The sequence below is a fragment of the Lampetra planeri genome, chromosome 53 (assembly GCF_965212315.1).
Source record: "Lampetra planeri chromosome 53, kcLamPlan1.2.h2, whole genome shotgun sequence".
NCBI lineage: Eukaryota > Metazoa > Chordata > Hyperoartia > Petromyzontiformes > Petromyzontidae > Lampetra > Lampetra planeri.
In genome coordinates, this window is record NC_136159.1 from 5,703 (window position 1) to 14,228 (window position 8,526).

The window sequence follows — 8,526 nt, forward strand, 5'->3', positions numbered from 1 at the left end:
ACCCGGGCCGACAACAACCCGGGCCGACAACAACCCGGGCCGACAACAACCCGGGCCGACAACAACCCGGGCCGACAACAACCCGGGCCGACAACAACCCGGGCCGACAACAACCCGGGCCGACAACAACCCGGGCCGACAACAACCCGGGCCGACAACAACCCGGGCCGACAACAACCCGGGCCGACAACAACCCGGGCCGACAACAACCCGGGCCGACAACAACCCGGGCCGACAACAACCCGGGCCGACAACAACCCGGGCCGACAACAACCCGGGCCGACAACAACCCGGGCCGACAACAACCCGGGCCGACAACAACCCGGGCCGACAACAACCCGGGCCGACAACAACCCGGGCCGACAACAACCCGGGCCGACAACAACCCGGGCCGACAACAACCCGGGCCGACAACAACCCGGGCCGACAACAACCCGGGCCGACAACAACCCGGGCCGACAACAACCCGGGCCGACAACAACCCGGGCCGACAACAACCCGGGCCGACAACAACCCGGGCCGACAACAACCCGGGCCGACAACAACCCGGGCCGACAACAACCCGGGCCGACAACAACCCGGGCCGACAACAACCCGGGCCGACAACAACCCGGGCCGACAACAACCCGGGCCGACAACAACCCGGGCCGACAACAACCCGGGCCGACAACAACCCGGGCCGACAACAACCCGGGCCGACAACAACCCGGGCCGACAACAACCCGGGCCGACAACAACCCGGGCCGACAACAACCCGGGCCGACAACAACCCGGGCCGACAACAACCCGGGCCGACAACAACCCGGGCCGACAACAACCCGGGCCGACAACAACCCGGGCCGACAACAACCCGGGCCGACAACAACCCGGGCCGACAACAACCCGGGCCGACAACAACCCGGGCCGACAACAACCCGGGCCGACAACAACCCGGGCCGACAACAACCCGGGCCGACAACAACCCGGGCCGACAACAACCCGGGCCGACAACAACCCGGGCCGACAACAACCCGGGCCGACAACAACCCGGGCCGACAACAACCCGGGCCGACAACAACCCGGGCCGACAACAACCCGGGCCGACAACAACCCGGGCCGACAACAACCCGGGCCGACAACAACCCGGGCCGACAACAACCCGGGCCGACAACAACCCGGGCCGACAACAACCCGGGCCGACAACAACCCGGGCCGACAACAACCCGGGCCGACAACAACCCGGGCCGACAACAACCCGGGCCGACAACAACCCGGGCCGACAACAACCCGGGCCGACAACAACCCGGGCCGACAACAACCCGGGCCGACAACAACCCGGGCCGACAACAACCCGGGCCGACAACAACCCGGGCCGACAACAACCCGGGCCGACAACAACCCGGGCCGACAACAACCCGGGCCGACAACAACCCGGGCCGACAACAACCCGGGCCGACAACAACCCGGGCCGACAACAACCCGGGCCGACAACAACCCGGGCCGACAACAACCCGGGCCGACAACAACCCGGGCCGACAACAACCCGGGCCGACAACAACCCGGGCCGACAACAACCCGGGCCGACAACAACCCGGGCCGACAACAACCCGGGCCGACAACAACCCGGGCCGACAACAACCCGGGCCGACAACAACCCGGGCCGACAACAACCCGGGCCGACAACAACCCGGGCCGACAACAACCCGGGCCGACAACAACCCGGGCCGACAACAACCCGGGCCGACAACAACCCGGGCCGACAACAACCCGGGCCGACAACAACCCGGGCCGACAACAACCCGGGCCGACAACAACCCGGGCCGACAACAACCCGGGCCGACAACAACCCGGGCCGACAACAACCCGGGCCGACAACAACCCGGGCCGACAACAACCCGGGCCGACAACAACCCGGGCCGACAACAACCCGGGCCGACAACAACCCGGGCCGACAACAACCCGGGCCGACAACAACCCGGGCCGACAACAACCCGGGCCGACAACAACCCGGGCCGACAACAACCCGGGCCGACAACAACCCGGGCCGACAACAACCCGGGCCGACAACAACCCGGGCCGACAACAACCCGGGCCGACAACAACCCGGGCCGACAACAACCCGGGCCGACAACAACCCGGGCCGACAACAACCCGGGCCGACAACAACCCGGGCCGACAACAACCCGGGCCGACAACAACCCGGGCCGACAACAACCCGGGCCGACAACAACCCGGGCCGACAACAACCCGGGCCGACAACAACCCGGGCCGACAACAACCCGGGCCGACAACAACCCGGGCCGACAACAACCCGGGCCGACAACAACCCGGGCCGACAACAACCCGGGCCGACAACAACCCGGGCCGACAACAACCCGGGCCGACAACAACCCGGGCCGACAACAACCCGGGCCGACAACAACCCGGGCCGACAACAACCCGGGCCGACAACAACCCGGGCCGACAACAACCCGGGCCGACAACAACCCGGGCCGACAACAACCCGGGCCGACAACAACCCGGGCCGACAACAACCCGGGCCGACAACAACCCGGGCCGACAACAACCCGGGCCGACAACAACCCGGGCCGACAACAACCCGGGCCGACAACAACCCGGGCCGACAACAACCCGGGCCGACAACAACCCGGGCCGACAACAACCCGGGCCGACAACAACCCGGGCCGACAACAACCCGGGCCGACAACAACCCGGGCCGACAACAACCCGGGCCGACAACAACCCGGGCCGACAACAACCCCAGCAGACAACAACCCCAGCAGACAACAACCCCAGCAGACAACAACCCCAGCAGACAACAACCCCAGCAGACAACAACCCCAGCAGACAACAACCCCAGCAGACAACAACCCCAGCAGACAACAACCCCAGCAGACAACAACCCCAGCAGACAACAACCCCAGCAGACAACAACCCCAGCAGACAACAACCCCAGCAGACAACAACCCCAGCAGACAACAACCCCAGCAGACAACAACCCCAGCAGACAACAACCCCAGCAGACAACCACCCCAGCAGACAACCACCCCAGCAGACAACCACCCCAGCAGACAAACACCCCAGCAGACAACAACCCCAGCAGACAACAACCCCAGCAGACAACAACCCCAGCAGACAACAACCCCAGCAGACAACAACCCCAGCAGACAACAACCCCAGCAGACAACAACCCCAGCAGACAAGAACCCCAGCAGACAACAACCCCAGCAGACAACAACCCCAGCAGACAACAACCCCAGCAGACAACAACCCCAGCAGACAACAACCCCAGCAGACAACAACCCCAGCAGACAACAACGCCAGCAGACAACAACCCCAGCAGACAACAACCCCAGCAGACAACAACCCCAGCAGACAACAACCCCAGCAGACAACAACCCCAGCAGACAAAAACCCCAGCAGACACCAACCCCAGCAGACAACAACCCCAGCAGACAACAAAAAGGAGTTGTTAGTAAGAAAGGACTTGTCCCTTGCTTTTCATTTGACGCGTGTGATTGTCATCGCGCTCGCTGAACGTGTTGATGCCTTCAGGAAAGAAAAATAGACTTTTGTATTTTGGGGGGGGGGGGGGGAAATGACCATGACGTATGTGGCATCAACCCGCATCACACCTGAGCTAAGCGCTCTGCAATGCTTACCCCCCTACCACATGGCTCTTCGCGCGCCGTACTTCTACAGCTGTTCACAGCGTGCCGGGAGATTTTAGGTGGCACTTCGCTCCTGGCTGATAAAGTCAATGGCTTCTCGAAGTTTCAATACAAATCCGTGTGCAGAACGGGTACAACTGCCATCTTAAATATAAAGCAGAACTTACACCTGTTTGTTTGTGTGAAGCAGCAAAAACTCTCCAACGCTGAGCTCTGGCGTCATGAAATTTTCACAGCTTATGCTGTCTGGAATGTCTAAGCGAACGCCACGTCATTCCCTTTCCGAGTGGCAAAAATCGACCTGACGTAGCAGTGGGTTCAGGTTGAATTTCCTTGAGTGAAAACATCCGATTTAGGTAAATTGAAGTGTTTCGGCTTCCTTCTTGCAAGCATCAATTTTTTCAGGGTTTTTCAGTGAATTATGAGGGAATATTAAATTAATCCAAGACAAGAATCCAAGTCCCGGGCGAAGCCGAGTAGTGAAGCTAGTTACTAATAAACCCCAATGATCCTATCGAAATTACGGATTTCTATCGGATCGTTGGGGGGGCACGTGCCACCCCACCCCCACTGGCTCCACCACTGTCACACACTGGCATGGTTCACAGGTGGTGGTGTGTCCAGACCCACGCCTGGCCACCTTCACCTGCTCAGTATTAATGCTTCCTCACTCCACCAAGTAATTCATTGAGGATCAACCAACACAGCCGAGGCTGCGTGTCTCTCTGTGGTGAGATGTTAACTACCTGTCCTGGCATACAGGAAGTCGTGGGTTCGATCCCGACCCTGACGCCTGCTGTATATTTGTAGTTTACGTGTCTCTCTCTCTCTCTCTCCGTGGTCGCGTGGATTTCCTTCCCGATCCTCGGGTTACCCCTCCACATGTAGAGAGTGAACACCGCCACGCGTCTAGAGTGAACACCGCCACGCGTCTAGAGTGAACACCGCCACACGTCTAGAGTGAACACCGCCACGCGTCTAGAGCGAACATCGCCACGTGTCTAGAGTGAACACCACCACGCTGTTGACGAGCCTCACCTTGTTGTTATTGTTGTTGTGGGCAGGTCGCTTCTGAAAACAAGAGCGGTACAGCAGCTCAAGCGGGCGTGGCCTGGTAAAAAATGAAAAAAAACTGTGTGAATATTTAAAACAAAACAAAGTTACAAAGTAGCGAGCCAGGTGAAGGGAAATTAAAACTTAAGCAAGATACTCTTTGGTTCTTTCGGTAAAGTCACGTAGAATAAATAAATACATTATATAATAGCATACGACGTTTCAACTGCAACACAAGCAATCATCATCAGGTACAAATGAAAGAGAAAAAAAACCTATTAAACTTAGAGTCAGCTAACATAACAGTCAACACCCTACCTGGTTGATAATGTTCTTCCAAAGATTGCTCAATTTGAGAGAGAAACACGGAGACACATAGACAGACACATAAGCAGAGAGAGAGAGAGATGACACAAAAACACACAGAGAGAGACACACACAGACACACAGAGAGAAATGACACAGAGACACACAGAGAGAGAGACACACATAGACACACAGAGAGAGATGACACAGAGACACACAGAGAGAGACACACATAGGCACACAGAGAAACAACGCCTCTGTGTTGAGGCCTTAAATAGAGAGGGGGGGGGGTAGAGAAACTAGCACGTCAATGCAAGGCCGTAGCCATGGAGTCAACATTGGGGGGGACCAAATCTTCCACGGGTCTGGGGTCCCCCCCCCAGAAAAATATCTAAATTTGAAAACTATTTTCCTGCCATTTCCTCCCTAAAATATTTTTAAAAGATCACTAACACATGAGATGGACTTTGTTTTATTTGATACAATAATGTCTAATAGTGTATTGTAATACTGTTGTATTCTAGCCTTCTTCCATCATTGATATATAATGAATGAAAACACCCCAAAGCGCAGCAAACTGCAAAACACCAGGTGTTGTTAAGTGATGAACTGGAGGAGGGCTGGGATGACAGAATTTGCAACCTTGCCTCAAGGAAAGAAATCCAGGGTGAGTGGTCAAACGAAGTGGGTCAGCTCAAGGTTGTGTTGCACAGGGGGGGGGAGCTGATTAACAACCCTGCGCGTCTGAACGTGAGGGGCCTTTGACCTGAAATTAAGAATAACACTCCCAGAGCAGAAGGTTGGATGGCCACAGTGAGACGAATAAGAGCGTTGTATATCAAGGATGCAGACTCAGCTGAATAGCAAGGCTGCAGGGGTCAACAGAAGTTCGCGTTCGCCTAGTTAAGACGAAAAGCTCAATTATTCTGTATTGCTATTAAAGTAACGTTAAAGTCGGAATTTAACAACAGGATAGGCTAAAGTTATCGATATTCACACCCAATCCAATTAAACCAGGCCACAAGTTACGCCTACTGAACCATCACCATCATTAAGTCAATATGAAATGTTATTTCCATACTTTAATATACAACTCGACCCAAAGCATATGACAATCAGAACCTTCCTAAGTCAAAATTGAATCGCACCCAGACAGGAGCGAATAGTCGATATAAGGTTGAAGAGGGAAGGAAATTAAGAGCACGGCGAACTGCAAACGTAAGCAAAAAAGCCGGGAACACACCAACCCAGCGACCCACCAAGCCCAGCAACAGCGAGTCGGGCTTCGACAGGCCATAAAAGTAGAAATAATAACTCCCGGGGTCAGGGGACATCAGAAAAAGCAAGCAGACAAAAACCAGAACTGACTCCAAGGTTCAACCGCCCTCACCTACAAGGAGTGACGGAAATTAATGAGGCCTTGAGTTAACGGCGTCAGCTGGACAGCAACAACAACGGCGAGCAGAGACAGAGTGAGGCAAAAACCTGCGAGGCTATGAAATGCAACTTCATGTCAGTAAAGCCCTGACCAAGTTAAGTTAAAAACATCACAATACATAATATCGTACATAACATCAATGTTAACGCTATTCACCGTAAACTATATTCCGCTTATATAACCATGCAGACACCAAGGAATACGAATTCCTAGGATCAAGAAACTTACCCCTTAACCTAAGATATCGGAAATAAATTAATAATAATAAGCCTATGCATGAAAAGACAAAAGTAAAACCTATGAAAAGCCAGGATAGCGGGATAAATCACCACCAGGTCGAAATAAAATACATAATAAAAGAGCGATGTTAAACCCAGGGTCGGAGAGAAAGGGAGATCCCGGCCGTCTTTGTATCCCCGCAGCGCGGGATGGGAGTGTGTATGTGCTCGGGGAGGCACCTCCACTTGGGTCAAGCACCACGATGGGAAACGACACACATGAGGTTACATACAGAATCATAACTGGGAAATGGTAAGGGACAAATGTTAATTTAAAACTTTTAACCATGTCTGTGTGCGTCTGTGAGGGTCGGAGGGAGTGTGCCCCTCCCTCCAGGCCGTGCAACACGGACAGAGACGCCTGTGAGACGATTTGTAACGTCTGTGTTTTGGTTCATGAAGAAGGCCAGACAAGAGATAATATTGCACCCAGACAGAGAGACGACTTCGAGGCAATTTGTAACATCTGATTGTTTGCTCATGGATTTTATGGAGGGAGTATGACAACGGAATATACCGTGGGTGATGCACACAAGGACACGGACGTACGGACACACACATGGACACACCTACCTACGGACAGATCCTGACACAGCAAAAATCGAAAGAAACCCCGCCTTGTGGGCAGGACCCAAAGGGATTTTTCGGCATAAAAGAAAGGACCCTGAGCATTGGAAACCAGTTCGACCAGGAGAGTCAACTCATCACGAGTTCGACCAGAAGGGTCAACTCACCAGCCGAGCTCGACCAGTGGGTCGGCTCAGGAGTTGACCGAGCGGGTCGACTCAAGGGCGAGCTGCGACTAACGGGTCGGCTCGACTCTTCAGCTTCTGGGACTCAGCCGAGTTCAGCCGGCTCTCGGGGCTCGACTCAAGCGGCTCCCCATCTCCTCTGCAGGCGGGCAAGACCCGCTTGACAGCTCAACCTCTGCCGAGTCGGTTTCCCTGCTGCCGCGAGAATCGCGGTTTGGCGACGACGCTGCGAGCGAGCTGTGGGCGCCACCTACCGACCGGGTTCCGAATTACGACAGCGTATCGACGGACATCCGAACCAAGTTCACCGCGACAGGGAAGCGATTGATACGTATGACGCGCACCGCCCCCTCACCACACGACCCAGGCGTCTGTTTGACATAAAGAACCGACTCCGAACATTGACTATTCAAGACCACTCTTACCACTCAAACACACTCGAACCCATAAGCCATCCGTGGCTGTGAAGAAAACACTCGAGACCGAGTGATGGCCATCCGTCGTTTATAAGAGTATTCGTAATTTTTATCTTTAATATTTAGTGGGCTGTACTCTTAATCGCATAAATTCCCAACAGATCCATCAATACGAATTGATTCTTGGCACCTCCTTCCGCCGAGCCACGCTCACGTGGGGAGTGGTGGCCCACCAGATCCTTATCAGGTGATCTGGTCCCCAATTAGTAAACTCTGTATAAGATAACGATCTTCGGAAAAGGAGCGCCGTCGCAGGCCTTTACTCCGAGCCATTCTGTTGTCAGATAACCTGCCAATGTATCTGTTGAGATTGGTGCCTTTAAGAATAATAACTGTTTTGATTGTGTTTTTTATCGCCGTATAATCTTTCAAGTATCTTTCATTCATTAACGTTAAGGTTTTTCTTAGCATAGTATTTGCATGTTTTAACGACTCTCTCTCTCACTAACAACCATCGCGTTATGCAGGATCTGTGTGCCGTTGTCAAGTGAAATCAGACAATCGTTGATGATACTGTATTGATGCCGTATTGACGTTCCGAGATTGAGAGTTCGCATACTATATCATAGTTGA

General features: G+C 54.7%; 1 long non-coding RNA gene across 1 annotated transcript; it reads right to left on the reverse strand.

The window, feature by feature from the left end:
* Nucleotides 1-3,367: 3,367 nt before the first annotated feature.
* On the reverse strand, nucleotides 3,368-7,495 carry LOC144734763 (uncharacterized). Its single transcript, XR_013588543.1, has 3 exons — nucleotides 5,022-7,495; nucleotides 4,689-4,761; nucleotides 3,368-3,528 (listed from the first exon to the last, which is right to left on the reverse strand). It is a non-coding gene; the product is annotated as an uncharacterized LOC144734763 (long non-coding RNA).
* Nucleotides 7,496-8,526: the final 1,031 nt, after the last annotated feature.